Source organism: Phyllostomus discolor, chromosome 11, assembly GCF_004126475.2.
Source record: "Phyllostomus discolor isolate MPI-MPIP mPhyDis1 chromosome 11, mPhyDis1.pri.v3, whole genome shotgun sequence".
Taxonomy (NCBI): domain Eukaryota; kingdom Metazoa; phylum Chordata; class Mammalia; order Chiroptera; family Phyllostomidae; genus Phyllostomus; species Phyllostomus discolor.
Genome location: NC_040913.2, coordinates 75,129,077 through 75,149,376, shown reverse-complemented (window position 1 = coordinate 75,149,376; position 20,300 = coordinate 75,129,077).

Sequence of the window (20,300 nt, the reverse complement as noted above, 5' to 3'; positions counted from 1 at the left end):
TCCCTGCCCTTCCTCTTGACAGATACTTAATGTATTTCAGCCGTGGGGGTCCCTTTTCAACTAAAGCTTCCTTAACTACCCCTCTTAGTGTTGCCCCAGGAGCAATTCCAGCTCTGGGCAAAGATCTAAGACAGAGATCCTTCCTGGCCGGCTCCCTTTTCCCGAGGGAGGTTCATTACCGGGGCTTTTCAACATTTCCATTTTAGATACTGGCCTTAGAGGTTCTTATAATTTGTCATCAAAATTGAATCTTAGTGTAAATACTACATAAAGTTCTTTGGCCTCAGGGAGTAAATACTTAATTTTCCTGTAACATTTGAGCATACCTATCTGACCTTTATTGTTATTGTTTTGTGAGAAACTTGGAAATTTAAGACCTGTTTATGAGTCGATTACCAAGACCTCTCAGAACTTCAGGACTGGGGGTGGAGGGGCAGAGGGAGATTTTAACGTGAAGAGAATGCGGTGTCTTCAAGGAAATAACAGATTATTCAGCAACGTGAAGGTCATGGCATAGATTCACCTCATCATATCCCCTCTGGTTTCAATTTCTGATTTTCACCATTAATGCTGAAGGGCCTTGGGCAAAACATTTCACCACAAAGAAGTAAAACTTCTGTGCATGTGGTGTCTAATTTTTTAGAAATACTAAATAAGGAGAAGGGAAATGGAATGATTTCCAAGTGTCTTCCATATTTTAGGTTCACACATTCAGTGACTCTTCCTTAGCACGATATCTGGGTAAAGCCTTATTTTTTTTTCTTCAATCCTACTTACTCTGTCATTCATTCTACAAAACTGAGGAGAGAAATGTGGGTTCTGGATGTGCCACTGTTTTAGTAAAACCGGCCTTCCTCGAAACCACTAGGCAAGTCCACAGTAAAAAACCCTGTAACACTTCAGCTTTATCACTGCCTCCTCATTCAGGGAACTGGGCGCCAGGAGACTTTTTGTTGCTTTTGTTCCTCGAGAGATGCAAAGTTACAAACAGCTCAATAGCTCTTCAGCTTTGTCCTGAGTACTCTCTACTTAGAAGTGGAGACTTAGAAGTTTTATATTAAGATGAAAATAAAAATTTAGGAAATGCAAGGGCAAATAAAGCAGCGAGAACGTGCCGAATGGCAAGTTTGGCTTTCTTAAGTGGCGCTAAAATATGAAATACATATTTCTAGTGATAGAAGAGAGTCCCTTTGCAAACTTTCCACTCCAGCTATTGTGGTGCTGAAGTGTCAGGACTGAAGGACCTCAGAAGCTAAGAGCTTGCCAACACCCGAAGCTCCTTACAAGTCTTTGCAAATCTCCTCAATGAACCTCCATTTCAAAACCCAAAAAGTAAATAGATAAATAAAAATAACCAACTGAACAGCATCTCCAGGACATTAAGGAAACAAATGCAATATATCATTTTTGTTTCATAAGAACAAAGTGACGTAGGGGAGAGAGGTTTTGTACCAGGGTGTGGGCAGGGAGGGTTTGAGGGTGTTGAGTCAATAATGCCTATCCACTCATGTTAAGAACTGTATTTAGGTTTCTAATACAGATCCCGTAGCTCAGTCATCCAAGGCCACCCCAGCCCTGTTGCATGTGTAATGTCTGGTGCTTATTTTCAACCTTGCTATAGAATAGACTGGATTGAATATCTAGGGAACAGAGAAATTCCTTACTGATTTTGTCTTATGTTCTAACTGAGATCATATCACTCCTCACAGTTTCTCAGTTTGGGTATCTACCAATGGGAAGGAGTCAGATTCTCTGTGGGATGATGCAGGGTTCCAACGCATGCGGGAGGTGCTTGGAACAGCCCATGGCCAGGGACTCAGAAGACCCAGGTTTGAGACTTGCCTGTGACACTAAGTATCCCATTCATCTTGCATAGAGTTTTTACCTTCCTGCAGTCAGAGTTCTCATATTGGTGAGATGTGAAAATCAATAGTGTACCACAACATTCTACCCTCTCTCATAGGGGAGCTGGCGGGGGATGACAATGATCTCTAACATTGATCAGGCACCTCCTATATTGGAGCCCTATGTTACACAATTTACAAATAGTATTTTACTGTATTCTCGCAGAATTCCTGTCCACAATAAAGCTAAGGCATGTTCTTGCATTGCAGAGAGGGAGTGTATTCTAGGACTTTCACTGTTTCTTACAAATCTAATCTTTTTTACCGTCTCCTCTCCAGGTCTAATGAGATGTCAAAATAAGTCAATGTATGTAAAATTTTTCTAGAAATGATAAAACAAATTGTAACTGTGAATTACTATTTGGATCGACAGTCAGTACTGCATGCAAAATCGGGGACAAGCTCTTTGCCTCTTTCGCTGATACATTTCAATCTTAATTTCACCTACTCTCTAGTCATTTGAACTAGTCTCTCACTTCTGTCTTTGTTACCTATCTTTTTAAAAATTTCTTCTATTCCAATAAAACCTTAGACATTGCTTAGCCCCGCTACTGAAACTTTACTTTAGAATCTTTATTCTCAAACTGGGGATGAATTGTAAGTGAATTGTCACAGATTATTTTCCATTTCAGTGGGGTGGTTTTTCAACAATAAAAATAGCAATCATTGCTAGGCTGTCTTGTGTTGTGTTCCCATACAAAAGGTTGACTTGGGATGACTCTTAGGAATAACAGCCATGGAAGAGAAGGGGAGAACACAGGATTGGTCAGAGGGAGAAGTTGAACTGCGATGCAGTTTTAATGGAAGTGCAGCCCGCATGACAGAGGATTCTGAAGGCTCAGCGGTGTTCTGAGTCGGTGGGAGAGGGCTGGTGCTTTCTCCTCCCACGGAGATGAATTATTAACATGGGCAGGCCCAGGAGGGGATACCACCTTGGCTTTGCTCAGCAGAGGCAGGCCCCACAGGGCGCCGACTCCTGAGGACAGGCGGCCTGCCATAGTTCCAGAAGCTGTGGAACAAGCTCCTCATTCCTGAAGGGGGGTCTCGGTGGGCCATACGCCCCAGGGTACCCACCTCGGTGTAAAGGAACATAAGTTCTCCTTAGCGCAAATTGTGATTTACAGAGGATTCCTTGAGTACCCTCCTTGAGATGCTGACAGGTAAGTTGACTGTAGTCACCCACTGCCCCTGACAAAAGAGGACCTTTTGTCACCCAGAAGACTTTTTCTAAATGTACTTGGGTATGCAAAACCGGTCACTGAAGAATTTTGCTAAAGGCCATCCTAGGGAGAAGGGGCATAAACCCGGAATTTTTCCCTTTAGGGACTTAATGCCATCGGGAGACCTTTTCTGTCCACTGAGATGTTCCTAATTGAGAACTGCTGGAAGGAAAGGACCAGCAAAATGCCAAGGAGAGCTGAACAGGACAGAAATAGGAAACGGGCCAGGTAGCCCGGGCGTTTCATAGGAACTGAGGGGACTGCAGGGTGGTACTCGAGATGGTGTACATGTTTTTCTCTTATTGATCTCTTTGGTTATAGGGACCCAGTCAAAATTTAGAAGAGTAGAAAGAAAATTGTCGTTTCCTCCCTTCCAAGAGCGATAGTTGAGAACGCGATTAGGAAGTAAAAGGAGAGGCCCCTTAGCAAGCTCCGGCGTGAGGCACCGTTGCGGATGTAGGGAGAGCTGAGCTAACAAAGGCACGCGGCAGTGGGCAAGGATGCTCAGAACTGGCTGAGACTTATTTTCACTAGTGACATGTTATGGAGTTGTTCAAGACAATTCAAATATTTATTTAATAAATATTTATTGAGTGACTACAGTGTAATGAGAGCTCATCTAGGCACTGGGGACACCGCGGCAAACAAAACAGATAATAATCTCTGCCTTTAAGGAACTTAAATTCTAGTGGCAGAGACATAAAATAAACAAGCAACTGAAGGAATTAGATTGTTTAAGATAGGCTTATCTACAATGAGGAAAATAAAGCAGAATTAGTCGTGTGGAGAGTGGCTGGAGAAGGCTGGCCCCTGACAAAGGCTCTCTCCTTTACCAAACCTGAGGTTCCTCTGAGTCCTCTTCTCAACTAGGCCTTGACCGTGGCCCCTGTCATTGCCAGAGCTGCACATTGAAGTCTTAGCAGGAATCTTGCTAGGTCTGTTTACTGAGAATCGCCCACCTTTAATACTGAATCACTTTTGATATGGGATCAAATTCCTCATCCCCCACTCTTGATATCTGATGTCTTCAGCAAGAATCCTGGTGTGAGTTTAGCAAAAGTTCCCCCTACCCTTGATGTCCCTCCTCTTGGCAACTTTCTTTCTACTGATCCCTGTTTTTCCTGTTCATTGGCTGTCAATCCTCAGCTGTCTTTGCTGTAGGCAGAGTGTAGCCTGATCTCTCTCTCTCACTGTGATAGACTTGACCCCTATTGTAGTAGACTTGACTCCTACTGCAGTAATCCTGAATGAAGGCTTCTTTACCATTTCAATAAGTGTCAGAGTAATTTGTTTCTATAACACTCTCCAAAGATCCCCTGAATAACGTGTGAGCGAGACAAAGCTGTTTATCACATCAAAAACAACCACCACCTGAACAGAGCCTGACAGGGTCTGGGAGGGGGAAGAGTAAGATCTACTAGACGGAGATATTGAGGTCTGGTTTAAGACAGGTCTCTCAGTAGGGAAGGGTGGTGGTGATTAGTGTTGGTAAGGGTCATGATATGATAGTTCAAGATGCGTGGACACAGCCAGAGGACGAGTTTGAGGAGAGGGGTTCAAGGGTCTTGGGATATAAACTTCCCGTTGATGCTTTTTCTATTTAAAAGTAAATAGGTCTTTCTGGAAGCTCTTGTAATAAGTACTGAAGTTATTTGCAACTTCTTTTCTTGGCCAAGAATCTCCTGGAATAGTAAAGTTATACTAAATGATGACAATAGAAGAGTAAAGTTTTGTTACGATAGACCAGTGATTAACAAATTTTTACCCTGAGGATAATTTAACATCTGTTAACGTAATGTAACAGATTCCAGTAAGGAATCTGTCACATATTCTTCTTTGTTTTTGTTTTTACTTTGTTTATCACTGTTTTAAAATAATAATTATTTTTTAAATGGTTTATTCATATAGTAGGCCACAGGCTGGACTTGGCTGACAAGCCATATTTTGCCAGCCTATTAAGTAGAACGGAAAGTGTGAGAAGGGTGATAGTTTCACCCTTAGGGAAGGGAGATTCTGTAAGGAATCTGTTTTAGGGTGGCTGGGGAGCCCTAGCCTTGTGTTTCCAGGACTGATGAGACTCCCACTCTCTCTCCAGCTGACACAGAGAATCTGGAATATTGCACTGTACTCTGAGGAAGCCCAGTCAAGATTGGATTATTTGGTCCTGTGAAAAGCATTAAGAGGCAGGCACTGAATATCCTCTTAGTAATAGCAGGAGGTGGTGTTCAAGTAGTTAATTGGGAAAAAATAAAAGTGAGCTTACTTGTAAAATAAGAGTGAGTTGACTGAAACAGATTACAGATATGACACCAACAAAAAAAATTATGAGCTGCAGGGTTGGATTCTTTTTTGAGAAAGATTTGCCTTTTTCAGTTAAAAAGTCAAGCTTTATCTCTCCTGCTTTCCTTCTCACTCCAAATTTAGATTAATATAACTAGGAAAAATAATACTGCACCACTGAATATTTTATAGGCCTGTGAAGGTTAGTCATTATATATGTCCTGGGATGTGCCTTATTCACGACCATTTGCAGCTAATTAGAAAAGAGCTTCAGAGGTGTCTGTGGAGGGTAGGAGGTGGGGAAATGGAGGGAGCCATTAATTGCAGTAGAAATATTTTAGAAGGCAGGGTTAGACGAAAAATCTGCTATAGTTTAAACGCAGTCTCACGGACAATGTAGCACAATCATTTGTATATAATAGGTGCTTAGTGACCATTGTTACATGAAGATATAAAAGCAAAAATAAGCAATGAATATCACGTAGTCCTACACTGGGAATTATTGTTTCCTGATTTTCCATCCAGATGGTACATGTTCTTAACAGACTGTTTTCAGTTGCTTTCAGACCCTTTCCCACTGGTTGGTTTCATTCCTTACTGTGTAGCTAGCTCCTCCCTACACCAAAAAAGAAAACTTCTATGTCTCTTTATTTCAGGAGCTGTTATGGTAGTTAGAGACATAAAAGAGATTGATAAAACAAGATAATATGGGGGTTGATGATTTCACCAATCTTTATTTTTTTAGCTATCTTGCTTTAGCAATATAATTTCAAGGTGGTACAAGCAAAATAATTTCAAGAGAGTAAATTGCTTGAAATTATGCTATCTATTTTCAAGCTGAGCTCCACTTCATTCCATGGCTAGCTAGTTGCTATATGGAAGTAAATACTTCGTAGTTACTTTAATCTTCTTGCCATGTCTTCATACAATAGAAGAAGTAATTTATCAAGCAATGGAACAATATCATTGAAAAAAGATCTGGGAAAGTTTTATCTTGTCCTCAGGAAAAGTGGCTATTTTTTCAGAAGCTCCTTGGTGTCACTTTGTCTTTGGAGATAAGGATGTTCCTTTCCTTTGGCGATCGAGAGGGCACCTCTCACAGGAGAGTTTGTGACCTCTTTCAGGGGAGAAGGGAAAAGGAGAGGTCAGTGACCTTCCTGCCTTTGCTGTTTCTCAAACTCCTTCACCTTAAAATGTCCAATATGCGGGGCTACCACATTTTGGGATAGCATGTCCTGAACCCCATCACTTCTTTGTGTTACTATCTTTCCCTAAAAGTATCCTCTTCGTATGTTAGAATCGGCTTCAGAAATCAAGGATATAAAGTTGCAATTAAAATGCAGATAGATTCACAACACACTTTGTCACAGTATACAAATGTTTGTGGCTAGGTCCCCAGGTCTTGATGTGGAACTCTGAGTTTAGTGGAGAGGTTCGGGGATGTGGAAGCTAGTGTTTTGGACCTTTTGTGCAGAGGTCCAGAATGGAGCTCCACCAGTTGAGTTGCTGTGGCGTGTGAATTATTTTGAGCTGAAGGCAAGCAAGCCCCTGCAGGCTGAAGGGAAACATTTACTTCTCTCTTAACAAATTTAAATCGGGGTCTTTCCCATAATAAGAAGTATTACCTGAAATAACTTTCTATGCCCTACCTATATAGTGAAGGGCAAGCTTCTAATCACTGAACATCTGCTCTTCTTAGCATCCTGTGAATTGCCCTCCTTCCACTTGAAGCCCCAAGATACCCGACCCCATTCCTTGACTCAGGATGTCATACACCTCGTTGCACCTTTCTGTCTCTGGACGTCTCACGTAAGTAGAGTCTCAGACTCTCTCATACACGTGGGGTTACCATACATGCGTGTACGGTTAAATCTGGTTATTTTCTCTTGTTACTCGGTTTTATGCTGACTTAGTTATTAGACCAGGAAAAAGAACCTAGAAAGTAGAGTAAAATTTCTTCCTTCCCCAAAACAGATAGACAGTATATGTGTCATACTAAAATTTCTTAGAGGGCACTATTAGGAAAAAAATGTATTAAAATGCTTTGTGGGGAAAAATAAAGAAAAAAATATTTGAGAAACACTGTTCTCAATAGAAGCCTAAAAAAAACTGAAAAAGAGAAAGAGTACCAAATTAAAAGTACCAAATTAAATGTGACAAAGGTAGACCTGGTTTCAGAGCAAAAAAAATGTTTTCAGGAGGATAAAAATACACAACTAATTTTTAGTTCGGGAGCGTTAGTAGGGCAGACTAGCCAGTTAAACCAGCAGTAGTTCCACAAACCTATGGTTAGAGAAGCCTGCAGACAGAAAGGGGACTGAAAATCAGAGGGGCTTGTTTAATGAATAAGCCTATGCCAAACAAACAGAGTAACGTAAAACAACACTTTAAAATCACATCAATTCTATACAATTTGTTCTCTAAAAACTGCTTACCGCTCTGGTGACAATAAGTTAATCCTATTTAAATTGACCAAGAATGCTGCCCTCCAAGGGGGTGGACAGGAAAGAATCCAGGGTGGTCTGGGCCAGGCTCCTGGCTGCTAGACATGCGGCAATCACACAGGGCCCCAGGCTTGGAAAGACCCTGTGTGTCCTTCCAAGGACTCTGTTGTCACTGTCGAAATTCTCTATCATTTTGAACAAGCAGACCTTTATTTTTTCTTTTTCACTGGATTCTGCAAATTATGTTGCTGGTCCTGAGTAAAGTAATAAAGTAAGTGTGATCTCAGAGGAACAGATTGGTCTAGTCTCTGGAGGAGAAATTTCCCTTTCCCAATTTAATTTCTCAAGATGTTTCAAGAAGAAAGCTTCCCATGGGAAGCAGGAAGCAAATGCTTCTTCCTGTCTGGATGCTGTGGGGGCCACGTTTCACTGAATGTTTGCAGCAGCCAGATGCTGTGCTATCTTTACACGCCAATATCTATCCCACTTGTAGAAGAGCAGTGTCACTGCCAACCTGGGCTTGAGATTGTGGCCGCTGGGTCACTTGGCCTTCGTGGCCACCAGTGTCTACCACCATCTTGTTGGCCGGGAAGACTTGCTGGAGACAGGTTAAAAGAAATAATCCACTAAATCAAATATAATATCTGCTCAGTTGGCCTTATTCTTTGCATCTTTACTCACATAAGCTTATACCTTTATTATTGCTATCGTAAATAAATTCCATGAAATTCAGACTATTCCAAAAACTTCTCTCCTACCAACTCTAAAATCCTATCATTTTATAATACAGAAGTGGGAGAAATAATGGATAGTTATGAGAAATGTGCTTTAACCGATGTGAGAGGCACAGATGAAAATTTGTGGGCGGGCTAAGAAGTTTCTGACTGGAATGTTTTGAAAACTGTCTGCAAAATGAGGCTGGAGCAGCTGTTTGCATTGCAAAACGTATCCCAGAAGCTGATGAACTTTAGTTGCTAGAAGTGCGACTGTGGCAATGGCAAAGATGAATCCTCCCGGAAAATGCTCTCTTTCCTTCCACATGAATGCTCCCTGTCTGGAGGCCTTTCAGGAGGAGAAAAAAGATCCCTTTCCCTGGCGTCAGCCCTATTCAAAATGTCAGCAGGGAGTCGGGAAAGGAGCACTCAGCCAGTGAGCTGCCTTTCTCCCTCGGGGAGGCTGCAGCTCTATAGGGTGATGAGAAGAAGGTGTGATTCTCACATTTAATGAAATCCCTGAAATTTGAGGCTTTCAGTTAACATCTGGTATTGAAAGAGAAGCTCTTGGCAGCCTGTTTTCCTGCTGCTGGCTGACTGGTTTGGTCGAAGGGACTTCCTGTCTACCTCCCCAGTCAAGATAGCATGAGCGAAGGGTTGAGCTCCGTTCACCCCCAGCGGGAGGAAAGCAGGCGGAGGGAGCCCACTCAAGTGCCAGCGACTGCCGACAGCTGGCTCCTGCCATTCTCAGCCTGTGCCTTCTAATCGGGTAGCTGTTCAATTATGTCCAATGAACCCTAACTCAGCAATTAAAAAGGCAAACTCTTCCTGAGAACGGCATGGCTGGAGAAATGGATACATTCTCATTTGCCTATGACTCAAGGCACAGTGAAAGCTATAGACACGTAACCTGAGAGAGCCCTGGCTTCGTTGAGCTTCAGAGAGGGCTCACGCTTCTCGAAGGGAAGGGGCTGAAATCTAGAAAGGGCAGTGGGAAATTCCCGAACAATTGACAGTCCTCCCAGCTCTCTCCCTCTCGTTTACCCTCCTAGTAAAAATCGTATCATTCTGTAGTGATGGTGGGTATTACTGCGAATGCTCTGATTGGCTATTGTTAGTGAAACCCGTGTCCCACTGTGCCTCTTTCTTTTCCCTGTCGTAATCGAGGTTGCTTTGATTCCAGAATTGATCTAATGAAGGGTTGTTTCTTTGGTCATTACCTCTTTCTTCCACTCTGCACTCGTTTTTCTCTCCTCCCTCCTGCCTGGTTTCTGTCCACTTCAAATGACCCAGGCTTTACAAAACAAGAAGCTCAGAAAGAATCCATGCAAGTAGGACCCAGAGGGGTGGAAGGGAGCCTAAATGTGTCACTGAGTTAGCGGGGAGCGGCTGTGCGTGGCAATAGTGATGGATCACTGAGAACAGTTTCTCCCACGCGTGGGGCTGGTAGTGAATATGTTTGTATTTTCAGAAACAAATGCTATTATATTGTTTGACATAAAAGATACCACGTACAAAACCATATTCTTAGGAGATAGCCAAAGATGGTAAAGATATTACTTCTTAGAAATTGACTAATGTCATATATAGAAGTAAAAAAGGGGTGAGTACAAACTAAGTGGTAAATAACGATATTGGCTAAATAAATCATAGTATGTGTATGCCATGAATTACTAAAGAAGTCATGAAAAGGATTGTGTAGGTATACAGTTATTAATATTGGCTACAGTACACTGAATTATATATGTATACACGTGTTACCTTTCGGTGGCAGTGTAATGGGTCAGGGAAGAGGCGGGTTATTCTTTGGAGACACCCTCTCCGCTGTGTTCCAGGATCCTGGTGCCCTTAGCAAACCTCTTGCATTAGGAGTATCTCTCCGAAACCCCTCCGCCCAAGATCCCTGCTCTTCACTTGCTGACACAAAGTAATTATGGGCTAACTGGGAAAAAATGCCGACTAATCACCTTACTTCGGGGCGTTATATCCTGGTTTGTACAGTGAGGGGTTTGACCAGATGATCATTCAAAGTCTTTCTGGCTCTAACAGTCTATGATTCTTCATGTCATAATTATTAATGAGTGACCCCGATGGAGTTTTGTTTTGGCTTTTTCGCCATGACAGGCGTATGATGAATGTATTTTGGTGAATGGCTCTGTCAGCAGCCCTCAAATCACAGGGCATAAGTAGGTGTCCTCCCACCTACTCAGCCCACACACAGAACTCACCCCGGTACAAGGAGTCGAGGAGGAGAGCACAACGCCGACACGCAAGCATCATAAAGTCCAGGCAGTTTTCCAGCAGCGCGCAGAGTATTTCTCCGATGTCCTCAGTGATTGTGAGCCCAGTTAAGTGTCTGAGAATTACCTGTTTATTAGCATTCCAGGTGTAAGTTTTCCTTTTCATATTTGAGAGACACCTTTAACTTCCACTTGAGCGCTGTCCATTCTTAGTTTCCAAGTGACTGCTTTCAACTCTCCCTAATTGCTGTAGCTTTTCTAGTAGATTGTAGATGATGGACTAGAGAAGGTGAGGAAATTGCAAAGCTTTTTCTCTTCCAAAAGTAAAGAAGGATTTGTTTTATTATTTGCAATTCCCTTCAAAGTTTTGTTTCTCTAATTACTTCTGTATTTTTCTTTTGAAACAGGAAAATAAAAATGTATTTTTTTGTGTGTTTAATCTTTTTTATCACCAACTTTACATATTATTGTGGCCAGAAGAAAATAACTCTCGACATACCTATATAAGCTTTAATTCTGATTTCCCTGACACGTTACCCAGTGGGGAAACAGATGTTTCGGAAACATCGCTCACTTCCAGGGTAGGGGCACGTGGCAGAAGTGTACTCAGTATATTTAAAAGTTCTGGAACTATTTTTATGTTTATTTTGTTTTGTTTGATTCCTTTTCTAGGAAGTAAGGATTTTTTTTTCCTGAACACTTAAAACAGTTGATTGAAGTAAAACTTATTTTTAACTAAGTTATAGAGTGACCCACTGATTCATAGGTGCCAAGCTCATGGCTGATGAAAATCATTCCTCATTCAATGCCAGAGTCCCCTCCTGAACGTTCTGCTTCTGAGGAAACTTACCCCTTGGTCATCTATTGCTTGTGACCTTGAGTGTAACAACTTAATTGAGCTATAACAACTAAGACAGAAGAGTATCTAAATTAACACAACCTAAGAAGAGATCTTATGTTCATTTTACCATTTAAGATAACATCTTATCCCATATTTAAAGGCTGTAAACTGTTATAGAATTAACTGTTTTTAAAGTCCTGCTCTTGAGAAGCTTATAAATTGAGAAGAAAAGTAGATCGATGTCAAGGAACATAAGCAAATGTTAACTAATGTAAACACATTAACTTTCTGTTATCCAGTAGTGTTAAAAATGGAAGATTCTGGTTAAACGATGTTGTATTTACCAAAGAATTATCTTTCAGTGGTTTCCAAGAAAGGACTTGAAAAGCCATTCTCTTAATTAATATACTAGTTTACAATATTTTTAAACATCCTAATACCATACATCTTCTAAACCACCAATTAAAAGAATGATTAGCAGAATGTCAGTTAATGAAAATTATATGGTTTGACAGAATTATTTAGAGCTGGTGCTAAGCCTTATATGAAAGACTTATATGTGTATTTGTGCTTGTATCTATCTATTTATCCACCGACATAAGTGCAAATAATGGCAAGCATATGGTATATTTGTATACACGTCAATACAGTAAATAAGGCCTTTCAAAGCGTGTAGTTTATGATTTGATGAGGAATTACAGGAGCTTCCCACAGACACTTATAATCACTGTGCCATTTTGACTCATCTTCAATCTGGTTTTGCAGTATTTCTGACAACTCTGTTCCTTTACTGTGTTTTTTTACCAGTCCCCATGCTATACTGTGTTTCTTGAGTCTGAAAAAGTAGTAATTACCTTTCCTACATAAATGTCATACCACTCTCCTTTATTTTCCATGTCAGTCATGACATGATTATATTGTGGTAAGTTCCTGAGTAATGTAGCCTTTCATTATTAAAATAATACAACTTTCACTGATACGGTAATTCAGAAAACTCTTAATTCATGTTTCTGTAGTTCAGGAGTTCAGTGGCCACATCTAACAGTTGTGGATATAAATATGTGGCCTGCACTTTTAGTATTTTATGCATTATCACTTTGAATGTTCATGGAAAACTATCATTCTCTGAATTAATATATGAAGATACTGTTATTTAGATAAAATGAATATCTTTTCCTATCATCCAAAAAGCTCTGAATCTTATTTGTAACATCTCAAGTGTTTTTATAACTTCTAAAAATGAGTGAAGTTATTCAGGGCATTGGGTTTCAGTTTGGACAAAGTCTAGGAGGTAACCGGTGGAAGAGTGACAGCGGGCATCATTGGCTTCGGTGCATTATTATGTCGGTGCCCCGGGCTTTGATGAACGCCATTCAGGCAGGCCAGATGCACCAGCCTGGGAAGGCGCCTGGAGAGGCACGTGGTTATCGTTGATATTCACTGCAGTTGTCGATGCAATCTTCAAGAGGAATGAGGAAATCTGACAAGTGTGTGGAGAAAATCACAAACTGCTCGCTACTACAATAGAAAATGGCTTAACAAAGAAAACTAAATTAGGACATGTTCTTTGGAAAAGAACAGAATCTCATACAAGGGCAGAGCTTATAATAGAGAATCAATATGGACAAAACAAAAACATTGGTTGAAGTCTAGTGGACATACTTGGGGAAAATGATGCAGTTTAGAATTATAAAATGACAATTCCCACTTATAATAGTTTTTTTTTCCTTCTTATGAAATAAAATTCAGATCCATGAGGCTAAAAACTATCATTAAAAGAAGCTTTACATTTGTGAAGGGCACTGGCTTCTGGATGCAAATAGTAAAATTCTGATTCAAAAAATATGAAAATAAATTAAGAATATGAAGACTGAGCCCTGGCTGGTGTGGCTCAGTGGCTGGAGTGCTGGCCTGTGAACCACAGGGTCGCTGGGTTGATTCCCATCAGGGCACATGCCTGGGTTGTGGACCAGGTCCCCAGTGGGGGCTGCATGAGGGGCAACCACACATTGATATTTCTCTCCCTCTCTCCCTTCCTTCCCCTCTCTCTAAAAATAAATAAATAAAATCTTTTTAAAAAAGAGTATGATGAATGGGAAGCTGGAATCTCTAATATAAAGGAGAAAACAGTTTCATTTGTTTCATTTTTCAATGCTTTAAAGTGCAAAAGGATATAGCATGGTTGTTCCTGGAGTATTGTTAGTCCTTTAAAACATTAATATATGAAAAAGCAAACCTTGGTGACATTCCTACCCTTGACTACCTGGGCAACATGTGACATTAAAATTTGAATTTGTCATTGCTTTGTCTTCACTATCCTATGTTTACCTGGCAATTTTCTAATTTTCTCTGTCCTCAGGGGAAACTATTAGGTCCCCTGTTGAGTTCATTAGCATTGCCCAGTAGATTAAAATACAGGAGACAGCTTGAAAGTAACAAGACAACACTATATGTTAATGAGGATCTCATCTTGCATCTCACCCGAACAAGTTTTTACTAATCTGACTAGGGAAAACAAAGCTATGTTCAACAAGGTGCACATGCAGGAGAGAAGGGAGGGTCATTGACTGGAGAAAGGAGAAGGCAGCTGGTGTTCAGGCTAACCAGCAGGATGGCCTAGTCCAGCTATGTCCTCAGTGTATTTGGCAGACTGCAGTGTGATCAGAGCTCCGTCCATAAGGGTGTGTCCATAAGGGTGTGTCATTTAATCTGTTTAAATAGAGAATTACTGAGGCGTGCTAGGGAAATTGGATTTTAAGCAAACATCAGTCTTCTAGTGATGATGAAGGACAAAGTGAGGTGACTGCATACTCATGTGGATCCTGGTTCGGTCTCTCGTCATTTCCTGCCTACGGCAGCCACCTGGTCAGTGTCTGACCGTCCTGCCTCCAGGCAGCAGGCCCCACCCCATCCCACCTCCAAACTCCGCAGAGGGAGTGTCCTCAAATAAGTCTGACTGCATCGCTCATCTGCTGAAAAACCTTCAGAGGTTCCCATAACCTAAAGCATAAAAATCAAAATCCTTAGTCAAGCAGAGAAATCCCTATTAGACCTGGCACCAGATGACCTTGGTTTTTATCTCAGCTGCTCTTCACCTTGGGCACACAGAGCATTCGCTGTACCAAACTGCCTTAGTTCTCCGAACTCACTGTACTGCATCAAAAGCATTCGGCCACGGCACATGCTGTCCTTCTGTCCCTAATGGCCGTTCCATTCCTCCTCGTCTCTTATTACAGGTGAGCGATTACCTTGCCTTGGAGACTCAGCTCCAGGACCATCTTTTCTCATGGAATATCTATATAGATGTATATTTGCATTGTACGCCAGTGTATATGCAGAGAGAGACAGCCCTTATTTTATTTTGCACAATAGTACAGGACTACACAATGATGATGCAAGCTAAAAACCAAGCAAAATGATCTTGATAATCAATGGGAAAAAGGATAATTATTCCATGAACTTTGATTTGTTTTTGTCAAGACACTCTCTCTCAGTGTCAGTTATACATGTGTACAGCAATAAAAAATAAAACAAATATTTAGCACATTGTGTGATCAGAAACATCAAGAATTAGAGTTTTATTTCTTTGTAAAAAAAGTAGTGTGCTTTCCTCCTTCTCGTGATATAACTTACAAGACAGAACAAGCATCTTTTCTATTTCTTAAAAAGTGGTCCTATTTCTAACTTTGGATCAGCTTCCAACACTTTATTCCTTGAACAGTCAGTGTCATGGAATGTGTCAAAGAATTTCTTTCATGCAAAGTTTTTGCCAGCATCCCTTCCTCCAGGACATCTTCACCCTCTTGGGTATGAGCTCTTTCCTCTTTCAGGTCTGCAAGCTGGCTTTCACCGAGTCCTCCTGGCTGCTCACCCGGGGTCTCTCGAGTAGCAGCAGTGCTGACATTCCCACGGTCACCTATCTCTTCTGTAATTCTATCGAGGTCCAATTCGAATTTCACTTCCAGTGTCATTGCTGTTCCTTTTTTTTTTTTTGCTGAGTTCTCATCCTTGTTAGCCAATTCCTTCTTTTGATTATTAATACTTGTAAAATATCCCAGGGATATATAACTAGGAGACGAGGAGGCAATGAGAGTACACGCTTTGTTGCCTGAGCCTGAAGGTGCATGGTGAACAATCACTGACAGACTATAAAAGAAGCGATGCATTTGTCCCAGATCACGAGGCACGCCTGTTATTTACATTACAGTTTGTGAATGGGAGAGCTAGCAATGGAGTATGTACTTTTTACAATTACCGTCTTCCCTCAGGATCCGTGGGGGATGGGTTCCAGAACCCCTCATGGATACCACAATCTACGGATGCTCAAGTCCCTTATGTAAAATGGCTCAGTATTTGCATATGACCTCCACACATCCTCCTGTGTATTTTACACCATCTATAGATTATTTATAATACCTATTAGAATGGAAATGCTGTGTAAATAGTGGCCATATGGTATTGTTTAGGGAATAATGACAAGGAAAAAAGTCCGTACATGTTTGGTGCAGACACAGCTATTGCAGGCCTAACTACATAGTACATGTAGCAGAACTATAACTTTTCCCCCAATATTTTTGATCCAGCTATTCAGCAATTCAGCTATTCAGATCCATGGATGTGAAACCCCTGGATACGGAGGACTGAGTGTACTTATAGTTAATATACTGTGGAAACTAAAATTTAAACCATGTTGTTGAGGAACTGGTATTACTTAAGCTGTGAATCACAGTAACTCAACTCCACGCATATGGGAATGGCGCAAAGAAGGGGCTGCGTGCGTTTGTGTGTGATAATTTATTTGCAAATCTCTCTGCCCAAGTATAATGTAAATCTCTCTGCGTCAAACACTCTCAGGCTTTGCTTCTGCTGATTCTGGCTGCTAGTTTCACCCCAGTTGCTCTGTGGCTGACTTCACATGAAAAAATTCAAGTGTGCCTGGTTTATATTCAAATCAGGTAATTCTCACCTCCCACCCGACATTTTCCTGTTTTTGCTGAGGTGCGAGGTGCCAAGGAATCTGTTAATCCCACACACACATGCACCCCAGCACAGAAACCTGTAGAGAATTTTTCCTCCCTTTCTTTTTTCTTTAAATATATTTTATTGATTATGCTATTACAGTTGTCCCATTTTCCTCTTCACTCCCCTCCACCCTGCCCACCCCCTCCCACCCACATTCCCCCCATTTAGTTCATGTCCATGTGTTATAAGTTCTTTAGCTTCTACATTTCCCATACTATTCTTGCCCTCTCTCTATTTTCTACCTACCATCTATGCTACTTATTCTCCATACCTTTTTCCCCTCTCTCCTCCTCCCACTCCCCTGTGGCTAACCCTCCATGTGATCTCCATTTCTGTGTTTCTGTTCCTGTTCCATTTGTTTGCTTAGTTTGCTTTTGTTTTAGGTGTGGTTGATTATTAGGAGACTCAGTGATTTATATAGTCTCTCGTGGGACATTTTTACAAGATCAAGCAATCTCTTATGCTGAACAAAAGGCAAAGATTTTGTGACGAGCTCTTAATTGTTAACACATGTGGACCTAGTAGTCAATAAAAACTTAATGTGAAACTGCTGGTAAAATTTGAAGGTAACTAGCAAACACCCAAGCAGACACCCAAGTCCTTCCAGGCAGAAGGAACAGAGGTACAAAGCCATGAAAGCATGCTAGAACATGATGTATCTGGGAGAATCGCCAGTAATTCAGAAAGACTGGACTGTGTGAAGAATAAAGATGAGAAGTGAGAGAATACCAGTAGAAGAGTCTTTAGACTATGCTAAGTTGAAACTTGATCATGTGGGCTATAGGTAGCTGTTAGGATACTTTAAGCAGGAGACCAACTTAAACTGATTTTCTAGACAGGAAGGGCTCCTGGCAGGTGGTGAGAAGGGTGAGTTGGCAATAGGAAGCAGGCACTGTCGTCTCGCTAGGAGTTTATGAAAGCGAGAAGTAGTCAGTGGCCATGTGGACAAAATAAGTGGTCATGTTGAAGAGACTTTCAAAAGGTAAAACCAGCACTGCTCGATAATTTATTAGAAGCAAGAAAGAGGATGAATGAGAAGGTGTGGTTTAGGATGATTTTTACCTAATAATAATCCATGAGAATTTGATTATTATTGGCTTTTGCAATAAATTGAGTTAGGTAATTCCCCCAAAGAACTAAGTTTTTATAACCTCAAGATCTAGCAACAGAGTATTTAACCCAGAGCTGATGCTTGATAATTTTTAAATGTATTTCTAAAGCATTCAACTTCCTCAACTATTTTCTCTACCCCTGCAATCCAGCAAACTGATTTCCTTTAAGAAAGACAACATGAACTAATGCTCTTTTCTCCGGGAATAACTTAATGTTTCGTTCTTACATGTAATGATAAAAATGTTCTGCAACAAGTAAGTAAAACTTCCTGACTATATCGGGCTTTGAAGCTTAGCTTTCACATTTATGAGTCGAGTGTGGCCATCTGGATTTTCCACATGGATCTATTTGAAAAGGAAACTTCAATGGTTTCTAACGCTAAATTAACTTGTTTCCAGAGCCAACCAGCAGATTTTCTTCGCCTTGTCTATCCTGACAGCTTACTACTTTGCATTTTATCTGTGCGCATATTTGAGGAGAATTACATCTCTCATTTTGATTCTTGACAGCCATATCATTTAAGATCCAAAGTGTTTTGCCTTCTGAGAACTTGAGTCACATTTGTTAATTTTGATTTATAGCACATGTTTGGTACTCCACTCGTGACTTTCACTTAACACTCAAATGAGCATCCGTTCTCACAGTGCCCCATATGTGGTCTGAAAACACTATTTACTGCCTCTTGATTAGGGAAGTGTCACAACAAGAACTTCGATCTCAGGAGGCAGTGGAAAAAGCCAGACTCAGATGAGCTGGAATCCAGTAACTTCATATAAGATGTTTATCATTTCAGTGGGTCTTGTGCTCAGAGATGAACCTTCCTATGCCCAATACATGTATGTTTAGCCAGAACGGGTTAGTATAATAACAAAGTTTCAAAAATCCAAATGTCACAAGCAGTCCAAATGTCCTATAGATTGAGAAATTAAAGGGCACTGGAATTTATCAAGTAGGTTATGGATGATCACGATACAGGTATTTGAAATAAAATTCAGGGGAAGCCAATTTTCAATAGGTCGAGACAATAATAAAAGTAAAAGAGTATGGATAATAGTTGTGACTTCTCTTGTAAGAATTTTAGTGGTGAAAGAAGAAAAATGAAACTGTGTTTTGATTATGAGGCACAGCAATAGTGGAGAGGTAGGGTTTAACTCGGTCTTCGTAATGGGAAATTCTTGAATCTGTTTTTAGTTTTAAGGGAAGGGACCAGTAAAGAGAAAAAAATTGAAGAACAAAGAGAGAGAGTGAGCAGTGCTGGTGAAATGGAGAAAAACTAAGTCACACAAGGGGAATATCTTTAGGTAAACTGCTTCTGTTCACCCAGAATGCTGAAGCAGGGCTTGGGCTCGGTAGATGGCACCCAACCAACTAAGGAAGTTGCTTTGGACAAAGGAGGTTTGTGGTGGAACTAATGTAGCTCACCGTCAGGGACTCCAACTTGCTTAGGATCCTTCCTTTCAAGGCCGTGAGAGGACCCTAATAATGTTTATCTGTTCATACATGTTTGTGAAATTTCAAAAATATGTGGTATTTTACAAGCAATTAGTAAAGACTACTATATAGTTCTACTCTAGCTTTATTGCATTCCCATTCCCTCCTCAGGTCAAGTAGCCCAAGGATAGCTATGGGCATCTTGGGGATCCATCTAGATGGAATTTAATTTAGTAATCAGCTGGTTTTAGTGGGATATGTATGAGGTTTACAAGTACTTTCATGTGTAGTTAAATTAGTGACCATCAAATTATTGACCATCATTTCAGCATAGAAATATCTTTCAGGAAGACATTTCTACCACCAACTTGCCTACCACTGGGAGCCATGGCATCAGTGTGCGGGACCACAGGTTGTCTGACCATATAAAAATGCCCGTATGTGGTACTGCAGTGTGTGGGCAGTGGGGCAGGAGCAAGATGTGAAATGCTTAAAGCCAGAAGCTAGTCTTTGGGAAAATTCTGCAAACTCTAGAGCTTATATATGAAAAAACTTGAAAAAGTCTCCCAAATTGACAACATTCTGAAATGGAATATGCTTTACCAATGAGTTGTAAAGCTGATACTTTTAAATATAATTAATAATTAAAACATAACAAGTGTAGTCAATCATAATCAATACAATTATCTATTTTTCTATAGAAAATTATATTTAAAAAACATTCTAAGAAGGTGTTTTCTGAGAGTGTGCAGCTGAAACATGTGAATAAAATGGTTAGAAATGTCAAAGTAGTTAATTGATAAAAATTACACTATTTTTCTGAATTTTCTGAAAATTTTGCTATTTGTCATATTTTAAATATAAAAGTTATTGCCATAGATTTATCTTTATAAATAACCATTTTGCACTGATTTTTGTTTTAGCAATTGTGTACTGGTTTTCTCAAAGAGGGTTCTCGAAATTGTAAAAGTTTCAGGTCACACAAACCCTGGGTTCACTGTGGCATGGGGACTAGCAGTCAGTCAACCTCTGAATTCCCACCAGGGTGCCCGGCGGTGCACTACAGGGAATGGAAACTGACTCTGTAAACTC